At 43.5% G+C, this 20,847-nt stretch overlaps 1 protein-coding gene across 1 annotated transcript in view; it reads right to left on the minus strand.

Annotated features, from left to right (window-relative positions):
* Nucleotides 1-20,473, minus strand: part of ZMYM4 (zinc finger MYM-type containing 4) — a 155,964-nt gene extending 135,491 nt beyond the window's left edge. Inside the window, exon 1 of the mRNA XM_069756826.1 lies at nucleotides 20,398-20,473. The gene's annotated coding sequence lies outside the window, so the exon portion shown is untranslated. The remainder of the gene's footprint in view (nucleotides 1-20,397) is intronic.
* Nucleotides 20,474-20,847: the final 374 nt, after the last annotated feature.

A 20,847-nucleotide genomic window follows, 5' to 3' on the forward strand; every position in this document is an offset into this window, starting at 1 on the left:
GGTCCACTGAGTCATGTGAGGTCTTTTTTTTTTTGCAAGACGAGTTGACGTTTTTATTGGTATCATTTTCGAGCACGTGACATTTTTTGATCGCTTTTTATTCCGATTTTTGTGAGGCAGAATGACCAAAAAACAGCTTCCAGCTGTTTTGGCGCTTTTAGACGATAAAAACAATTTTATAGAAAAAATAATTATTTTTGCATCGCTTTATTCTGAGGACGGTAACTTTTTAATTTTTCGCTGATGATGCTGTATGGCGGCTTGTTTTTTGCCAGACAAGATGACGTCTTCAGCGGTACCATCGTTATTTATATCCGTCTGTTTGATTGCGTGTTATTCCACTTTTTTGTTCGGCAATATGATAATAAGGCGTTGTTTTTTGCCTCTTTTTTTTTTTACGGCGTTCACTGAAGTAGTTAACTAGTGGGACAGTTTTATAGGTGGGGTCGTTACGGAAGCGGCGATACTAAATATGTGTACTTTTATTTTTTATTATTTAGATAAAGAAATGTATTTATGGGAACAATATTTTTCTTTTTTTTTTTTTTACCTTTATAACGTCCCAGGGGGGGACATAACACTATAGGGTTAGATCGCTGATCTGACACTTTGCACAGCACTGTGTCAGATCAGCGATCTAACAAGCAGGGCTGCAGGCTTAACAGGGCATGCTCTGAGCAGGCGCTTGCAAGCCACCTTCCTGCAGGACCCGGAAGTAGACCCGCGGCAATTTTGGATCTGGGGCCTGCAGGAAGGAGTCGCTCGGTACAAGGTGAGCACATCGCCTTATACCAAGGGTCTCAGGGAAGCACGCAGGGAGCCCCCTCCCTGTGTGATGCTTCCCTATGCCTCCGGAACGCTGCGATCATGTTTGATCGCAGTGTTTCAGGGGTTAATGTGCCAGGAGCGGTCCGTGACCGCTCCTGGCACATAGTGCCGGATGTCAGCTGCGATAGTCAGCTTACCCCCTGCCGCGATCCCCCCGTGAGCACGGCCGATTGCATATGACATACTATCCCGTCACTGGGAATTAAGATCATTAACCCCTTAATCCCATATGACAGGATAGTGCGTCATATGGGATTAAGGGGTTAATGATCCTATCGCTTGATGCCAAAAAGGCTTTTGATAGCATCTCATGGTCTTCTCTCTCTCAAACTCTGCACCACATCAGTTTGGGTCCTGTATTTACTTTAAAAAATCTTAGCCCTCTACCACTCCCCCTCAGCCCAGCTAAAAATTAATGGCTCCCTTTACCATAACGAATGGTACTCCACAAGGTTGCCCCCTCTCCCCAATGTTGTATATCCTGATAATGGAGCATCTTATGAAGGCCAAACGCGCTAATCCAGATATACAGGGAATCAAAAAAGCAGGCTCAGCGTACACGTGTTCTGCATTTGCTGATGACCTGCTAATTTAACTAATCCACATATCTCGCTTCCTTTCCTGATGTCTGATCTGGCACAATTTAGTAGTTGGTCCAATTTTAAGATCAATCTCGAAAAATCTGAAGCCATGAATATTTCCATACCCTTGCAAATGGTGAATATTCTGAAATCTAATTTTCCATTTAAATGGCCCTCAAATAATCATTTTAACTAAATGGGCACTCTTATTTTGGCAGATTTATCAGAGTTGTTTGACTTGAACATTGACCAATTTTTGTCCAGATTGGAAGGGAATCTTAATTCCTGAAACCGTTAAGTTTTCCTGGTTTGGCTGGGTTAATATCCTCAAAATGACTATTGCGTGTGTAGACTTTTGTATTTACTACAAACTATCGTGATATATATCCCATCCTCCTCCTGGATGAGGGTCAAACATAAATTCAGCCAATTTCTTTGGTCGGCGGGACGCCCAAGAATTCATAGTACTGTTTTGGTGCTTCCAAAGGATTTGGGGGGTATAGGTTTGACGGACTGCGGAAAACAATATCTTATGTCCGCCCATGCAAGAATCTTAGATATTCTGCACTGCAGAGAATCTAAAGTGTGGGTACGTATGGCCTATGAGTCTTGTCATACATCAGTTTCCACTCTACCATGGACTTGGACATCTCTAGTCCATTTAGTTTCTCTCAGGCAAACACTCAAAACTATCCACATTCCCAGTATAAATGGAATTCTAATTGACCCATTAGGAACATTATCACTAATAACAGATAACCCAAAATTCCCATCCGGTGTCTCCTCAAGCATTTTTCTGGGTAGCTCCAAGAGAAACCCCTTGCCTCTTTATCACTTGACCCGTATTGCTTCCACTCTCAGCTATTCTAGGTGATAGTCCACAGAAAGCGAGATATTCTTTTGAATATACAGTATTCAAATAGGGCATTTTTTTTCTACATTTGCTAATCATTTAGAATGGGTGCGCCCCCTTTCTTCGTTTGAATCCCTATGTATGGCTCTCACTAACCCTGTGCATGCAATCTCCGATATCTATAAGCTTCTATTGGATAGTGATCCGGATATGCTTCCCCTTTTTGTAAGGCTAGGTTCACATTGTGTTAGTGGGTGTCCGCTATCGGACTCCGTTACATGGTGCAATTGTCGCAATTAACACTATGTAACGGATCCGTTAGCGCACCCATTGACTGCAATGTGCTAACGGATCGCTAACGCATCGCAAACGTGTGCCATTTTTGGCAAGCGTCTGCGATATGCCGTTATTTTCGGATGGACCTCGAACGCTGCTTGCAGCGTTCAGGGTCCGTTCCTCGCTAGCGCAGATCGGGCATCTGCGCTAGCGGGATTGCCAAACGCAATCCCTTTTTGGACATTGCGTTAGCGCAATCCGTTAGCGTATCCACAAAACGGATTGCACTAACGCAATGTGAACCTAGCCTAAGGCATGGGAAAGGGAGCTCCATCAATCCTTTACAAGAGATCAATAGTATAAATGTTTCCATCTCTCTCATAAATCTAATGTAGCCACTAAAGCTCAGGAAACTACCGTAGTTATAAAATAGTATCTAGATGGTATCGTGTTCTTTCGGTCAAGTGGTTCCTGGAAGTATCCAACTTGTACTGGCGATGTGGGGCCCATGTGGGTTCGATGATGCATATATAGTGGGCGTGCCCGGCCTTTGCGGCCCTCTGGGAGGGTGTTCTTAAAGTGATTAAAGAAATGACGGGGGTGTCAATCCCTAAAAGCCCGGAAGCAACTCTATATATGTTTCCCATGCCTAAGAATGCTTTCAAGAAATCATTATTGAGGCACCTTCTTCAGGCCACTAAGGTGGTAATTCCACAACACTGGAAGCCCTCAAACCCGCCTTCGCTAAAGGAATGGTTTGGGGAGGAGGCTAGAGTTGACCGGATGGAATCCCTGATAGCCCATACGCAAGAGGCAGCTAACAAAGTGGCTGCAAAATGGTTTCATTGGGAATCCTTCTTATCCTCATCGATGAACCAAAATATGCGAAGGTATTTTCTACCTTAACCTTCTATGATATTTGACATGCCGATATAATAGTACATACTCCGTTTGCCTTAGTGATTTGTCCTCATGGTCCCTATAAACATTTCTTCCTTTTTCTCTTCTACTTCTTGTTATTTAGTTTAACAGGTTATCAATTGTCTTTTGCAAACTACTGTTGATACCATGTGGAGTTGCTTGTTTTCCTGTAACTAAACAATTCTCTATTTCAATAGCTAATACATATGGTGTGTTTGTATGATCCTGTTGATATGATTGTTTTTGTTGTGTTTTATAAAAACAATAAAAAATTTTGAATGAGAAAAAATATGAAACTATCAGACTGCACTGAGCGTCTTTACTTTGAACAGTCATTATGTGGTGACAGATTCCCTTTAAACCCTTCACTGTCATGAGTGGGATTCCCACAATTTGACTTTCAGTTACATTATAGCGAACTTGTGGGCACAAAAGCTGTGCACCTGCATAATCGCTGCCAGGAGCTCGACTTAAAGGGAACCTGTCAGCGGGATTGTGCACAGTAACCTGCAGACAGTGTCAGGTCGGCGCCATTATATTGATTAAAATGATACCTTGTGGTGATGAAATCTGTCTTGTAGTTGTTGTTTAACCCCTTTCTGCCATTGGACGTACTATCCCGTCCATTTAACCTGGGACTGAATTCCCATGGACGGGACACTACTTCAGCCACGCTCACGGGGGGGAGAACGGCCGGGTGTCAGCTGATTATCACAGCTGACATCCGGCACTATGTGCCAGGGGCGGTCACGGACCGCTCCCGGCACATTAACCCCCTGAACACTGTGATCAAACATGATCCCAGCGTTCCGGTGGCATAGGGAAGCATTGCGCAGGGAGGGGGCTCCCTGTGTGCTTGCCTGAGACCCTCGGAGCAACGCGATGTGATCGCATTGTTCCGAGCGTCTCCTCCGTCCTCCTCCCTACAGGCCCCGGATCCAAGATGGCGGCGGGGTCCTTCCGGTTCCTGGGAGAAGGTTTAAAAAAAAATTACACTGTGTAAAAATGTATTAAAAAATTCCTAAATAAAGAAAAAAAATAAAAATATTGTTCCAATAAATACATTTACTTATGTAAATAAAAAAACAATAAAAGTACACATTTAGTATCCCCGTGTCCGTAAAGACCCGACCTATAAAACTGTCCCACTAGTTAACCCCTTCAGTGTACACCATAAAAAAAAAAACAATGCTTTACCATCATAAAGCCAAATAAAAAGTGGAATAACATGCAATCAAAAAGATGGATATAAATAAACATTGTACTTCTGAAAACACCATCTTGTCCCACCAAAAACGAGCCGCCACACAGCGTCATCAACAAAAAAATAAAAAAGTTATAGCCCTCAGAATAAAGCGCTGAAAAATATTTTTTTATATAAAATATGGTAGTTTTTATTGTATAAAAACGCCAAAACAAAAACAAAACAAAAAGATATAAATGACATATCGCTGTAATCGAACTGACCCGAAGAATAAAACTGCTTAATCCATTTTACCAAACGCGGAACGGTATAAACGCCCCCCAAAAGAAATTCATGAATTGCTTGTTTTTGTTCATTCTGCCTCACAAAAATCGGAATAAAAAGCGATAAAAAAATCTCACGTGCCCGAAAATGGTACCAATAAAAATGTCAACTCGTCCTGCAAAAAACAAGACCTCACATGACTCTGTGGACCAAAATATGGAAAAATTATAGCTCTCAAAATGTGGTGACGCAAAAACTATTTTTTGCAATAAAAAGCATCTTTTAGTGTGTGACGGCTGCCAAATACAAAAACCCGCTAGAAAAGAAAATCAAACCCTGCTTTATCACCACCTTAGTTAGGGAAAAATAATACAATTTAAAAAATATATTTATTTCTATTTTCCCATTAGGGTTGGGGCTACAGTTAGGTTTGGGGCTAAAGTTAGGGTTTGGATTACATTTATGGTTGGGATTAGGGGTGTGTCACAGTTAGAGGTGTGGTTAGGGTTATGGTTGGGATTAGGGCTAGGGGTGTATTGGAGTTAGGGGTGTGTTTAGGGTTGGGATTAGAGTTAGGGCATGTTCGGGTTAGGGGTGTGGTTAGGGTTATGGTTAGGATTAGGGCCCCAACCCTAATCCCTGTGCTCAGGTTAGAGTTTGTAGTTAGAATTGGGGGGTTTCCACTATTTAGGCACATGAGGGGCTCTCCAAACGCGACATGGCGTCGGATGTCAATTCCAGCCAATTCTGCGTTAACCCCTTTCTGACATCGGACGTGCTATCCCGTCGAGGTGGGGTGGGCCCCTATGACCACCGACGGGATAGTACGTCCAGCGCGATCGGCGGCGCTCACGGGGGGAGCGCAGCCGATCACGGCCGGGTGTCAGCTGCCTATCGCAGCTGACATCCGGCACTATGTGCCAGGAGCGGTCACGGACCGCTCCCGGCACATTAACCCCTGGCACACCGCGATCAAACATGATCGCGATGTGCCGGCGATGCAGGGAAGCATCGCGCAGGGAGGGGGCTCCCTGTGGGCTTCCCTGAGCCCCCCGCAGCAACGCGATGTGAGGTGGCTCAGAGCAGGCACTGTGAAGCCTGCAGCACTGTAAGTCAGATCAGTGATCTGACAGAGTGCTGTGCAAACTGTCAGATCATTGATCTGTGATGTCCCCCCCTGGGACAAAGTAAAAAAGTTAAAAAAAATGTTTCCAAATGTGTAAAAAAAAAATAAAAAAAAAATATCCCTAAAGAAAAAAAAATAAATATTATTCCCATAAATACATTTCTTTATCTAAATAAAAAAAAAAAAACAATAAAAGTACACATATGTAGTATCGCCGCGTACGTAACGGCCCGACCTATAACACTGGCCCACTAGTTAACCCCTTCAGTAAACACCGTAAGAAAAAAAAAAAGAGGCAAAAAACAACGCTTTATTATCATACCGCCGAACAAAAAGTGGAATAACACGCGATGAAAAAGACAGATATAAATAACTATGGTATCGCTGAAAACGTCATCTTGTCCCGCAAAAAACGAGCCGCCATACAGCATCATCAGCAAAAAAATAAAAAAGTTATAGTCCTCAGAATAAAGCGATGCAAAAATAATTATTTTTTCTATAAAATAGTTTTTATCGCATAAAAGCGCCAAAACATAAAAAAAATGATATAAATGAGGTGTCGCTGTAATCGTACTGACCCGAAGAATAAAGCTTTATCAATTTTACCAAACGCGGAACGGTATAAACGCCTCCCCCAAAAGAAATTCATGAATAGCTGGTTTTTGGTCATTCTGCCTCACAAAAATCGGAATAAAAAGCGATCAAAAAATGTCACGTGCCCGAAAATGTTACCAATAAAAACATCAACTCGTCCCGCAAAAAACAAGACCTCACATGACTCTGTGGACCAAAATATGGAAAAATTATAGCTCTCAAAATGTGGTAACACAAAAAATATTTTTTGCAATAAAAAACGTCTTTCAGTGTGTGACGGCTGCCAATGATAAAAATCCGCTAAAAAACCCGCTATAAAAGAAAATCAAACCCCCCTTCATCACACCCTTAGTTAGGGAAAAATTAAAAAAATGTATTTATTTCCATTTTCCCATTAGGGCTAGGGCTAGGGTTACTGTTGGGATTAGGGTTAGGGGTGTGTTTGGATTAGGGTTTCAGTTATAATTGGGGGGTTTCCACTGTTTAGGCACATCAAGGGCTCTCCAAACGCGACATGGCGTCCGATCTCAATTCCAGCCAATTCTGCGTTGAAAAAGTAAAACAGTGCTTCTTCCCTTCCGAGCTCTCCCGTATGCCCAAACAGGGGTTTACCCCAACATATGGGGTATCAGCGTACTCAGGACAAATAGGACAACAACTTTTGGGGTCCAATTTCTCCTGTTACCCTTGGGAAAATACAAAACTGGGGGCTAAAAAATTATTTTTGTGGGGAAAAAAAAGATTTTTTTATTTTCACGGCTCTGCGTTATAAACTGTAGTGAAACACTTGGGGGTTCAAAGTTCTCACAACACATCTAGATTAGTTCCCTGGGGGGTCTAGTTTCCAATATGGGGTCACTTGTGTGGGGTTTCTACTGTTTAGGTACATTAGGGGTTCTGCAAACGCAATGTGACGCCTGCAGACCATTCCATCTAAGTCTGCATTCCAAATGGCACTCCTTCCCTTCCGAGCCCTCCCATGCGCCCAAACGGTGGTTCCCCCCCACATATGGGGTATCAGGGTACTCAGGACAAATTGGACAACAACTTTTGGGGTCAAATTTGTCCTCTTACCCTCGGGAAAATACAAAACTGGGGGCTAAAAAATAATTTTTGGGGAAAGTTTTTTTTTTTTTTTAATTTTCACGGCTCTGCGTTACAAACTGTAGTGAAACACTTGGGGGTTCAAAGCTCTCACAACATATCTAGATGAGTTCCTTAGGGGGTCTAGTTTCCAATATGGGGTCACTTGTGTGGGGTTTCTACTGTTTAGGTACATTAGGGGTTCTGCAAACGCAATGTGACGCCTACAGACCATTCCATCTAAGTCTGCATTCCAAATGGAGATCCTTCCCTTCCGAGCTCTCCCATGCGCCCAAACAGTGGTTCCCCCCCCCCCCCCCCCCCACATATGGGGTATCAGCGCACTCAGGACAAATTGGACAACAAATTTTGGGGTCCAATTTCTCCTGTTACCCTCGGGAAAATACAAAACTGGGGGCTAAAAAATTATTTTTGTGGGAAAAATTTTTTGTTTTATTTTTACAGCTCTGCATTATAAACTTCTGTGAAGCACTTGGTGGGTCAAAGTGCTCACCACACCTCTAGATAAGTTCCTTAGGGGGTCTACTTTCCAAAATGGTGTCACTTGTGGGGGGGTTTCAATGTTTAGGCACATCAGTGGCTCTCCAAACGCAACATGGCGTCCCATCTCAATTCCAGTCAATTTTGCATTGAAAAGTCAAATGGCGCTCCTTCGCTTCCGAGCTCTGCCATGCCCCCAAACAGTGGTTTACCCCACATGTGGGGTATCGGCGTACTCAGGACAAATTGTACAACAATGTTTGGGGTCCATTTTCTCCTGTTACCCTTGGTAAAATAAAACAAATTGGAGCTGAAATAAATTTTTTGTGAAAAAAAGTTAAATGTTCATTTTTATTTAAACATTCAAAAAATTCCTGTGAAGCACCAGAAGGTTTAATAAACTTCTTGAATATGGTTTTGAGCACCTTGAGGGGTGTAGTTTTTAGAATGGTGTCACACTTGGGTATTTTCTATCATATAGACCCCTCAAAATGACTTCAAATGAGATGTGGTCCCTAAAAAAAATGGTGTTGTAGAAATGAGAAATTGCTGGTCAACTTTTAACCCTTATAACTCCCTAACAAAAAAAATTTTGGTTCCAAAATTGTGCTGATATAAAGTAGACATGTGGGAAATGTTACTTATTAAGTATTTTGTGTGACATATCTCTGTGATTTAATTGCATAAAAAGTCAAAGTTGGAAAATTGCGAAATTTTCATAATTTTCGCCAAATTTCCGTTTTTTTTCACAAATAAACGCAGGTACTATCAAAGAATTTTTACCATTGTCATGAAGTACAATATGTCACGAGAAAACAATGTCAGAATCACTGGGATCCGTTGAAGCGTTCCAGAGTTATAACCTCATAAAGGGACAGTGGTCAGAATTGTAAAAATTGGCCCGGTCATTAACGTGCACACCACCCTTGGGGGTAAAGGGGTTAAAGTAAAATAGTAATCCTTCCCTTCCGAGCTCTACCGTGCGCCCAAACAGGGGTTTACCCCACCATATGGGGTATAAGCGTACTCAGGACAAATTGGACAACAACTTTTGGGGTCCAATTTCTCCTGTTACCCTTGGGAAAATACAAAACTGGGGGCTAAAAAATAATTTTTGTGGAAAAAAAAAACGATTTTTTTTTAAACTGTAGTGAAACACATGGGGGTTCAAAGTTCTCACAACACATCTATATAAGTTCCTTAGGGGATCGACTTTCCAAAATGGTGTCACTTGTGGGGGGCTTCCACTGTTTAGGCACATCAGGGGCTCTCCAAACGCAACATGGCATCCTGTTGTGAATTCTGTTGTCGGGCTCCCTCCTGTGGTCATGAATGGTACTTCGGCTGGTTCTGTCCATGGACTTCCTCTGGTGGGTGTTTCTGAGTTTCCTTCCACAGGTGACGAGGTTAATTCGTTAGCTGGCTGCTCTATTTAACTCCACTTAGATCTTTGCTCCATGCCACCTGTCAATGTTCCAGTATTGGTCTAGTTCACTTCTGGATCGTTCTTGTGACCTGTCTTCCCAGCAGAAGCTAAGTTCCAGCTTGTATTTCTTTGGTTTGCTATTTTTCTGTCCAGCTTGCTATTTTTATTGTTGTCTTGCTTGCTGGAAGCTCTGGGACGCAGAGGGAGCGCCTCCGCACCGTGAGTCGGTGCGGAGGGTCTTTTTGCGCCCTCTGCGTGGTCTTTTTGTAGGTTTTTGTGCTGACCGCAAAGTAACCTTTCCTATCCTCGGTCTGTTCAGTAAGTCGGGCCTTACTTTGCTAAATCTATTTCATCTGTGTTTGTATTTTCATCTTTACTCACAGTCATTATATGTGGGGGGCTGCCTTTTCCTTTGGGGAATTTCTCTGAGGCAAGGTAGGCTTTATTTTTCTATCTTCAGGGCTAGCTAGTTCCTTAGGCTGTGCCGAGTTGTATAGGGAGCGTTAGGCGCAATCCACGGCTATTTCTAGTGTGTTTGATAGGATTAGGGATTGCGGTCAGCAGAGTTCCCACGTCCCAGAGCTCGTCCTTTATTATCAGTAACTATCAGGTCATTCCGTGTGCTCTTAACCACCAGGTCCATTATTGTCCTGACCACCAGGTCATAACAGCATCCTATCTCAATTCCAGTCAATTTTGCATTGAAAAGTCAGACGGCGCTCCTTCCCTTCCAAGCTCTGCCATGCGCCCAAACAGTGGTTTACCCCCACATATGGGGTATCAGCGTACTCAGGACAAATTGCACAACTTTGGGGGTCCAATTTCTTCTGTTACCCTTGGGAAAATAAAAAACTGGATCTAAAGTACATTTTTTTGTGAAAAAAAGTTAAATGTTCAGTTTTTTTAAACATTCCAAAAATTCCTCTGAAACACCTGAAGCCTGTCCCGCAACACACCAAAATACTTCCGGGACATAGTGCGCTGGCGCATAAGCAGTAATGCTTTTCGGCTTTGCCCGCAGTTGGGCAAAGCATACTGCGCGTGCGTCACCGAAGATTGCATTGTGCACGCGACAACTATGTCACTCACATACTCTAATTCACTAAAATATTGTGGAAAACAGGGACGGACGGGGTGGAGAAATGAAGAGGATAAGCCGCCCATCGGACTGGTAAAAACTAATTTTAATATCCCGCCAATTTGAGGTGACAGGTTCCCTTTAACATGCAAACCACCCTTGGCGGCTAATCTTTATTTTCAGTTCTTAGTTAATAATATGCTCGTACCCAGAGACTGCCTGTGGGGGGTCTTTACATGATGCTCTAATTAGGTATTCATCAGTATGGCTTCTGACAGGTCACTGATCCCTCACTATAGTGAAGGATAAACTTAGGCACTCAACTTAAATGGAGTTTTTTGTAATTTATTGTAGTCATCAAAATAAACGTTTCGGCCTCAATGCTTGGCCTTCTTCAGTAACTACAAACAAAAGAGTGTATTTACAAAATATAACAAAACTGTTGGTCAACCAACGTATAGGCAGTGTATAACAAAATAAAGTATATACTAAGAATGGGGGAAGGCCGATTGTTCGTTGGGTGCATTTTGTCTGAGCATAATACGCTATTTGCTATTTTCCCTGCTTTCTAGGTATTCTAAATACTATTAGGCCTTATTGTTAAATATATCTCTCCTCCCTCTCCCCTTCCCCCATTCTTTGAATATACTTTATTTTGTTATACACTGCCTATATGTTGGCGCAGATTTTGTGCGGATTTCATGCGTTTATTACCATTGCCGATTTCTATAATGGAAGGGTGCAGAAACGCTGCAGATCCGCACAAAAGAAGTGACATGCTCCTTATTTCAATCCGCTGCATTGTATTGTAAATCACTTTGCGGATCTACAGCGTTTCTGCGCGGGGAAAAAAAACGCTGCGGATCCATATGTTGTAGCCTAACCATAAGGCTATGTGCACACGTTGCAGATTTGACTGTGGAAGTTTCTGTGCAGATTCTGCATTTCTTGGCAGAAAACGCAGGTCAGAATCTGTGCCTTTTTTGGTCTGTGCACACGTTGCAGACCTTTGTGCGGATTTCTTCCTTTTTTTACCCCTACAGATTTCTATAATGGAATAGGTGCAGAAACACTGCAGATCCGCAAAAAGAATTGACATGGTCCTTTTTTGTATCTGCTGCGTTTTCCGTGCAGATTTTTCTGCACCATTAGCACAGCGATTTTTTGCCATTGATATACATTGTACTGTAAATAACTTGCGGATATGCAGTGTTTCTATGCGGAAAAAAACGCTGCAGATCTGCAGGAAATCTGCAACGTGTGAACATACCCTAAGGCTGTGTTCACACGTTCCGGTTTTTTCGCGGTTTTTCCCGATAAAAACGCTATAAAACCGCAAAAAAAAACCTGCATACAATAAGCATCCCATCATTTAGAATGAATTCCGCATGTTTTGTGCACATGATGCGTTTTTTTCCGCGAAAAAAACGCATTGTGGCAAAAAACGCAGCATGTTCATTAATTTTCCGGTTTTTTTGCGGATTTCCCACTCCAAAATGCATTGGGAAGTGTCTGGAAAAAACCGCGGCAAAAACGCGTCAAAACCGCGGCAAAAACGCATCAAAACCGCGGCAAAAACGCATGCGATTTTCTTGCGGATTTCTTGCAGAAAATGTCCGGAATTCTCTGCAACAAATCCTGAACGTGTGCACATAGCCTAAAGCTGTCACATTATTTAACCAGGTCATTGAACACCGTAAAAAAAAAAAATCCGCCCCGCAGTGTGTTATGATGTATTCACACTGCGGGGCTGGGAATCTGGCGCCTGCGCAGTGGAGAAGGTCACCGTGCTCCATTGAAGATAGTGCCGAAGTCTCGCGAGACTTCACAAATCTCGCGAGACAAAAGACAAAGAGGAGGCGGCGCCCAGAGGACAGAGGGGGCTGATGGACAGCTGCGAGGCGGTTGAGTCAGGGGGAGAAAACATACCTCCCTGATTCAATAGAGGTATGGCGAGAAATTTATAAAACTCATTATTTCAGTGTTCCTAGGGATAATAAACATAAGAGCCACCTTCACAGAATGCAGCCTTAGTGCTGCTGAAGGTGGCTCTTTTACTTTAATAGGCCCTGGGGGGATGACAGGTTCCCTATATGAACTCTAAGGCTATGTGCACATGTTGCGGTTTTTACCGCGGAACCGCTGCGATTTTGATGCTGCGGGTGCGCAGCAGTTTCCATTGCGTTTACAGTAAACATGTAAATCAATGGGAAACCGCAAACCACTGTGCACATGCTGCGGGAAAAACCGCGCAGAAACGTAGCGGTTTACAACCCGCAGCATGTCACTTTGTGCAGAATCGCAGCGTTTCTGCACACATAGAAATGCATTGATCCGCTTACTTCCCGCATGGGGCTATGCCCACCAAGCGGGAAGTAAGCGGATAATGGGCGGTTGCTACCCGGGGTGGAGAGAAGACTCTCCTCCAGGCCCCGGGAACAATATTTGTGGTAAAAAAAAAGAATTAAAATAAAAAATAATGATATACTCCCCTCTCAGCACTGCACACGGCCATCCGGTCTCAGATTTGCTATGCGAGCAGGACCTGCGGTGACGTCGCGGTCACATGACCATGACGTCACGAAGGTCCTTCTCGCACACCATCTTTGGAACCGAACCGCCGCCTGCAGCACCGAGGAGATCGGGACGTCAGAGGGTGAGTATAACCATTTTTTTTTTTTAACATTACTATTGATGCTGCATATGCAGCATCAATAGTAAAACCAGTGTAGGAGTAAAACCCGCAGCGGAAACCGCAAGACAAAACGTGATAAGTCTGCAGGGATAACCGCAGCGGTTTTGCCCTGCAGATTTATCAAATTCGCTGTGGGAGAACCCGCAGGGACCCGAACCTACGTGTGCACATAGCCTAACTATCCTGGAGAGAAAAAAGCCCTTCCATGACTGTTGGACGATAGAAAAAAGATAGCTATCAAAATACGATTATGCGAAAATAATTTTGTAGTGTGAAGCAAAACCTCCAAAAACAGTATTAGGGTATGTACACACGTAGAAGTGGTCCACAGCGGATTTTTCCGCAGCGGATTTGATAAATCCGCAGTGCAAAAACACTGCGTTTTTACCGCGGATTTTGTGCGGTTTCCACTGCGGTTTTACCCCTGCGGTTTTCTATTATGGAGCAGGTGTAAAACCGCTGCGGATTCCGCACAAAGAATTGACATGCTGCGGAATGTAAACCGCTGCATTTCCATGTGGTTTTTTTTCCGCAGCATGTGCACTGCGGATTGCGTTTCCCATAGGTTTACATTGTACTGTAAACACATGGGAAACTGCTGCGGATCCGCAGCGCGTGCACATACCCTTAGGGCTCGCTCTCACTTGCGATTAAATCAGACAGGGAAAAAAAAGGCAGCATGCAGCAACTGCATGCAAAATTCAGATTGCAAGCACCCATAAGTGTATGGGTGTGTGTGAAACATTGCACTGCACTCAGATATAACCCGAGAGCAGTGCGATTCCCTAAGACTCCAGCAATGGAGATGGAGAAATTAATTTCTCCCGTCTCTTCCGCAGCTGTGATCCGATCCTCTCATGCAAGGATTGGAGCACAGTACACAGACACTCAACTCCCACTGAGCAAAGCCGCAATATCAGCAGAGCAGGAGCAGAGTGTCATTAGCATATCGCATCTGATACTCTTGCAACGGATGTGATGCGCTAGTGTGTCTCCAGCCTAAATTTGGTATCGCTGTAAGCACACTGACCCAAAGAATAAAGATATCTAATCACTTATATCACAAGATGAACGTAAAAAAAAAATGAAACCAATACTTGAACTGCTGTTGATATGTTCATTCTGCTGCCCACCGATCTCGCTGTAAGACTTTGTTCAAATTTACCCTATGCTGTACGCTCAGCACTTACATCAAGGTTTCCGTGTAAATCTCTGAAATACGTCATTCACACAAAATCCCAAAAGGAACAGTCCCTTTAATGTTGGCAGAGGAAGTCATTTCTGGCCGTCTGGCCTATGATTTGGTGGTAAGGCAAAACGTGGCACTACCGTTATTTGTAGGTGCCCAAGTATGTAGGTAGGTAGGTGCACAAGCACTGCCTGACAACCACGGACACCGCGGTCACAAGGACACACAACCCCACTGGACACCACTGTCAGGCTGTTTATGACTTCCGTGGGTTAAGGGGGACCTTAACCCTAACAGCAGCAAGCCTTACCCTTTAGACCTAGGACCTACAATTCCCCTTGGCTGTCCCTTTGATATGAGTCATTAGGTGCCATACGGTAGCAAAAATTACCCAGAGGACTTTTCTGATTCATTCCAGAGTCCTCATATTAGTAGTCGGTACACTGAAGGTCAAGATATAACTGAAACGTCTGTGAAACTGATGTACTAAACAGTGGAAAACATTAAATCTTTTGAACATTTAAGTTCAGTGCCAAGTTTATTACATTATGATTTGGTGGTGTCCGTCATTTTAGGTGTGCACAAAAGCACGATTACCCATAGTTTTGTGCACCTCTGAAAAGCCAGACACTGCTGAACAGAGGCCAGAAGGAGTTGTTTTGGATTCCGTCTGACCTATTATTTGGTGGTGTCCGTCTTTTTAGGCGTGCACAAAAGTGCGATCAGCCAAAGTTTTGTGCACCTCTGAAAAGTCAGACACTGCTGAACAGAGGCCAGACGGAGTCCAAAGTATCTCTGCTGCCTCATTAGTGAATTAATGAATTAAACACCACTGGGTGTTTCATCTGAATCATGTATTTCAGAGATTTAGCAAAATCTGTGATTCCAAATACAAATGCCCCATCCCTTCCGAGCCCCAGAGTGTGCCTAAACCACAGCATCCACATGTTTGCCAGGGCCTAGCAGCATCTTGTTGGTCCCGGCACCCTCACAGCATCTCGTTGGTCCCGGCACCCTCACAGCATCTCGTTGGTCCCGATGCCCTCGCAGCATCTCGTTGGTCCCAACCTCCAGCAGCTCTTCCTGTGCTGAACGCTCGCGTGGCACCGCTCATTAAGGTAATGAATATGCAAGTATCTCCACTCCCATAGGCGTGGAGGGAACATTCATTACCTTAATGAGTGGTGCCACGCAAACGCTCAGCACAGGAAGAGCTGCTTGCGCTGGAACGAGGTGCTATGAGGGCACGCTGGAGGGCGAGTTGGATGTTTGTTTTATTTGCAATATGAAGCATGCATTCAAGGACAGCACGGGGTGAGCCATGCATACCAGGACAGGGATGAGGGGACAATGCATACCCGGCTTATACTTGAGTTAATAAGCTTACCCAGTTTTCCGTGGCAAAATTAGGTGCCTCGGCTTATACTAGAGTATATACAGTAATTATTATGTGTGGTATGACTGTTTTGAGGGTATAAAAGTTCAAAAAAGATTGTGAATTTTTCTAGTTTGACACATTTTCGATATTTTCTTTGAAAAACGTAAATCATATCGACCTAAATTTACCAGTATCATGAAATACAATGTGTCATGAAAAACCATTGTCAGACGCCCTGAGATATAAGAGGCATTCCAGAGTTATCACAAAGTGACACTGGTCAGAACTGAAAAGTTTGGCCTGGTCATGAAGGTAAAAACAGACTGTGGCATGAAGGTGTTAAATACCTTGCCTGTGATGTATTTTATACAATAGACATTAGGATTACTATACATATAAAAGGACCACCGTTGTCTTATGTTCACCCTACTATTAGAGGTTTTATAAAACCATATATTTCATGTTTTTATTTGTGATGCAACTCTATATATACGAATATACTTGATATTACGCTTCTATATCTCTTTATATTAAAAACAATAACATTTTGAATTTGGAAAATTTGACATCCCCATAATCTAAGGTCACATTCATTGTTCAGTATTTGGTCAGTATTTTACCTCAGTATTTGTAAGCCAAAACCAGCAGTGGGTGAAGAATACAGAAGTGGTGACGTGTTTCTATTATACTTTTCCTCTGACTGTTCCTCTCCTGGTTTTGACTTACAAATACTGATGTAACATACTGACCAAATACTGAACATGTGAACGTGGCCTAACCCGTGCAATACACTATCTGGGTCATTGTTACAGCACAGTGAATGCCATGAAAATCAAAACAAAAAAAAAAAAGTTATGGAATTTCTTGCCTGTACCTACAAATTATTATTTACATTTTTCAATGCATTATCTGGTACATTAAATGGTGTTCTTAAACAATACAAATTATTGCACAAAATAGTTATGTTGTAGAAAAAAATAAAATTGTTATGGTTCTTGGAAAGTGGAAAAGCCAATTAAGTGCCAAACTTAGAAGTGTTAGGGGGTTAAATTCAAAAACTAATGAATATAGTTTCATCTTATTATAAATTTTTGCACATGATTATAGTTGGCATTCATCGTAAAGGAAGGGAGTGAGCTCACTCTATCACCTATTGTGAATGGTGAATCCTGTGTTTTTAAAATATATATAGATGATATCTGTCATTGTAATTTTGCTTGTAATGAGAATGAGATGACTGCTGAAAAATCTCTACAGAACTCCCATTAAATGGGTGTGCTCGTCTTCTGTCTGCAGGAGTACACTGCTTTTCTGCCTCCTGGCATCACGGTTGCTGTTGGGGAGGAGCAAGAATGAGGATTAATCCAAGCAGTATGGTGGCGCTGCTGGTCTGAAGTACAGGGCGGGGGCTAGAGCTGGCGGGATCCAGTCATGTTCAAGTGCACGCTCCTTGCCTAGGAAACCAGCCACACTGAGGTAGCCAGTAACCTAAACAAAAAGCAAACTATCAAATTAAATTTCCCTTCGTCCTTGAGAACAGAGAATTTTAATAAGTTAATTGCAAAATTATCGATTTTACATGCACTTTGCAATTTTAATGAAGACTGAACATGAGATAACCCCTTTGATGCGCAAGAGAATAAGACAATTGTAAATGTAAAAATCGGAGGTATCAGTAAACTTTGCTTATCCTACATTTACAATACACTTACAATTGGGCTTGAATGTGAAAATAACTTCATTTCTAGAATTATTGTTGGAATTTAAATGTCCAACACATACGTAAAAGGGTGTTCAATCTTCTGGAGCACACCGTTCCTTCGCCTCCCAGCTTCTTGGTTGCCAAGGGCAATGCGCTCCTGAAGATTGATGGGTCAGACCAGAGTCAAGGCAGCATCACTGATCCAAACGGAGCCCTTCCCCAATCCCGCCAGCTTCCAAATGGCACGATATAAAGCAAAGAGTCTGCTAGCGAAACCTCACCTAAGTGGCCACCGTGGCTAGCAACCTAAGCAATGAGCTATACAATAATGTTAAAAATTACTTTGTTCTCCAAACGTTGTTTGTTTTTACACGCATTTTGCAATTTATCCAATTTAAGAACTTGAGACAACAAACTTAATTTTGTAAGATGCATATAATATGACACCGCAAGGGTTTTAAAGGGAGTACCCACTACTGGGACAACACCTTCTCAATATAATGTTTCCCCACATAAAATAACACCTTATACTCACCTCTGGTTCCGGCAACAGGTCTCCTGGGGCTCACTCAAGTATAGTCACGTGATTCCTGCAGCCAATCAGCGGCCACTAACGGGCCGATTTACACTACCTTCCTTCGGTCAAACCGACAACCAGACTAACAGAACTCTCGGCCTTCATGCAGTGTTATCTCAGTACCCTATTTATTATACTATGGCTGGACTGTACAACACAAGCACTTTTTACCATTTACCTTTAGTGTCTCCCCTGTTTCCTCACAGATTATAAACTTCCTCAAATGTTGGCGCTGTGTCTCCCAGCGTTGTGGTTTCAGAAAAGGTGCAAAGGTCACGTGACATCTGGGAGACACTGGGCTAACAATAGAGGACCAGCTCAGGTCCAGGAGGTAATAAAGGAAACCTGTCAGGAGGATTGTGCACAGTAACCTATAGACACTGTCAGGCCAGCACCATTATACTGAATAAAATGATACTTGGGTTGATGAAATCCGTCTTGTGGTTGTTGTGGAATCTATTTGCAGCTTTCAGTCAATGCTCTCATTGTGTTACGGGGCGGCCTGTGGGGAGGGGCTTCATGTGGTGCTCTGCTTAGGTATTCATACTGATAGCTTATGACAGGTCACTGGTCTGCCCCCTAGTTTACATACTGAATATATTGAAAAAAAAAAATCACATTCAGCAGGCCGGCGCCTGCGCTGCAGCATGATCGCATCTATAATATGCATTAAATCTTAAATAATATGCATTAAATTGTTTTATTTAGTCATATACATTTATTCTGAAAAAAAAAAAAAATCTTTCTTAAAATGGCACCATCCTGCCAGAGAAAACATAAAAAAAATTGTCTTCAAGCTGGCACCGGTGGATCGCCGATGGATGATACTGTGTAGTACAATTTTGAGAAAGAATTTTTTTTTTTATTTCAGAATAAGTGTATATGAATAAATTAAACAATTTTGCATATTATATATATATATATTTTGCTGAATGTGATTTTTTTTCCCAATACATATTATATGCTGTATTTTAAATAGGGGGCAGATCAGTGAGGGATCAGTGACTTGTCAGATTCCATACTGGTGAATACCTTAACAGAGCACCACAGAAAGCCCCCCCCCCCCCAGAGCACGAGAATATCATTAATTGAAAATAAAGATTAAACAAGAACCACAAGACAGATTTCATCACCCCATTTTAATCAGTATAACGGTGCTGACCTGACACACTGCGTGTAGGTTACTCAGCCCAGTCCTGCTGACAGGGTCCCTTTAAGTATTTTGTTTTTGAGCTGCTGAGCTATTAAGGGGTTGTCCCACAATGAAAACACATTACGGTACCTATCTGCAGCACATGTGGTAAATGTCTGATCAATGGGCACTCCACTGCGTTGATACCAACTGATCAGTAGGACAGATGTGCAGAGCGAGGGTCTAATGTAGGTGGTGCCAGTCCATTTAACGTGTACGGGGCAGACAGAAGCGGCTGAGCAGTGTTCTGATGGTTGGGTGCACCACCGCTCAGGACCTGTCCTAGTGAGAGTGGAAGAAACAGATGTAGTCACAGATACCTAGGCCAAATGGAAGCGGGTTCCTGACGTCTGCCTACGGCTGGCCCCATACTTGGCACAATGGCTGACCGCTCTCGCGGGTATGTGGGCCGACATATTACTGACCAAGTCTAGATGTGGTGGCAGATTTCTAACGCAAATCTCATCATAAATCAGCAACAATTCTACAGAAAAATCACACATGGTTGTACACCTGGCGTGCGGCAAGGGCCATGGCACCGGGGTGCAGACTCCACACCACTGATCCGCCACATGGAGAACCAGAGGGCCCAGGATCTGTGCCTTTTGTTTGCCCACATGAAATGAGCCCGGAATAATGGAGGCTTGCCATTAGTAGCCACAATAGCATCCATGGCAGCCAGGACACAAAGTTCCTGAGTAATGCAGCAGCAGCACACAATGGCCCTGGCTGTACAGGGCCTGTGGCCACAATGCTGGGGTGCAGCACGGCCATGTGTGCTGGGTGGTCACGGCACTCCGCATGCCCCGGACTCACTCAGCACCGAGCACACGAGTGGCGGCTCACACACGTGACCCCGGCTTCCTTCCCCGCCTTTTTACAGCCCTAATTCCTTCCCGGTAAGTCACTCCCTATAAACCGGTCCTTACCCCCCGGCCAACCCGGGTTCTGTGTCCCGCCGCTCCGCCATGTCGGCCCCGGACCCGTCCAACTGCAACACTCCGCAGGGGGGGTGAGCGGTGGGCGGGTCAAGACAGTTCCACGGCAGTGAGAGGGGAATAGAACATTTCCTTGCTTCTTCTCACACACCTGTCTGCTTACACAAGTTGACCACACGACGTCATCACCGGGTTCCGCAGCCGACATTATCTGCGCAGAAATCATGCAGGAAATGCCAGACGGAAGCAAGCGGACATCATGCATTTATAAACTCGGTCTGAACCCCCCCAATACAATTGATGGGATGGTTCAATCCGTAGACCCGGGAAAGGACGCAGGCGCACACGTGAAGGGCGGGCACTAAGGCGGTAAGCATGCGTGGGGAGGTGGGTTCTGCACATGCGCACTAGATGCAATCGTTTTCGCAGCAACATACTCTT

This window comes from Ranitomeya imitator, chromosome 3, assembly GCF_032444005.1.
Source record: "Ranitomeya imitator isolate aRanImi1 chromosome 3, aRanImi1.pri, whole genome shotgun sequence".
In the NCBI taxonomy this organism is placed as follows: Eukaryota; Metazoa; Chordata; class Amphibia; order Anura; family Dendrobatidae; genus Ranitomeya; species Ranitomeya imitator.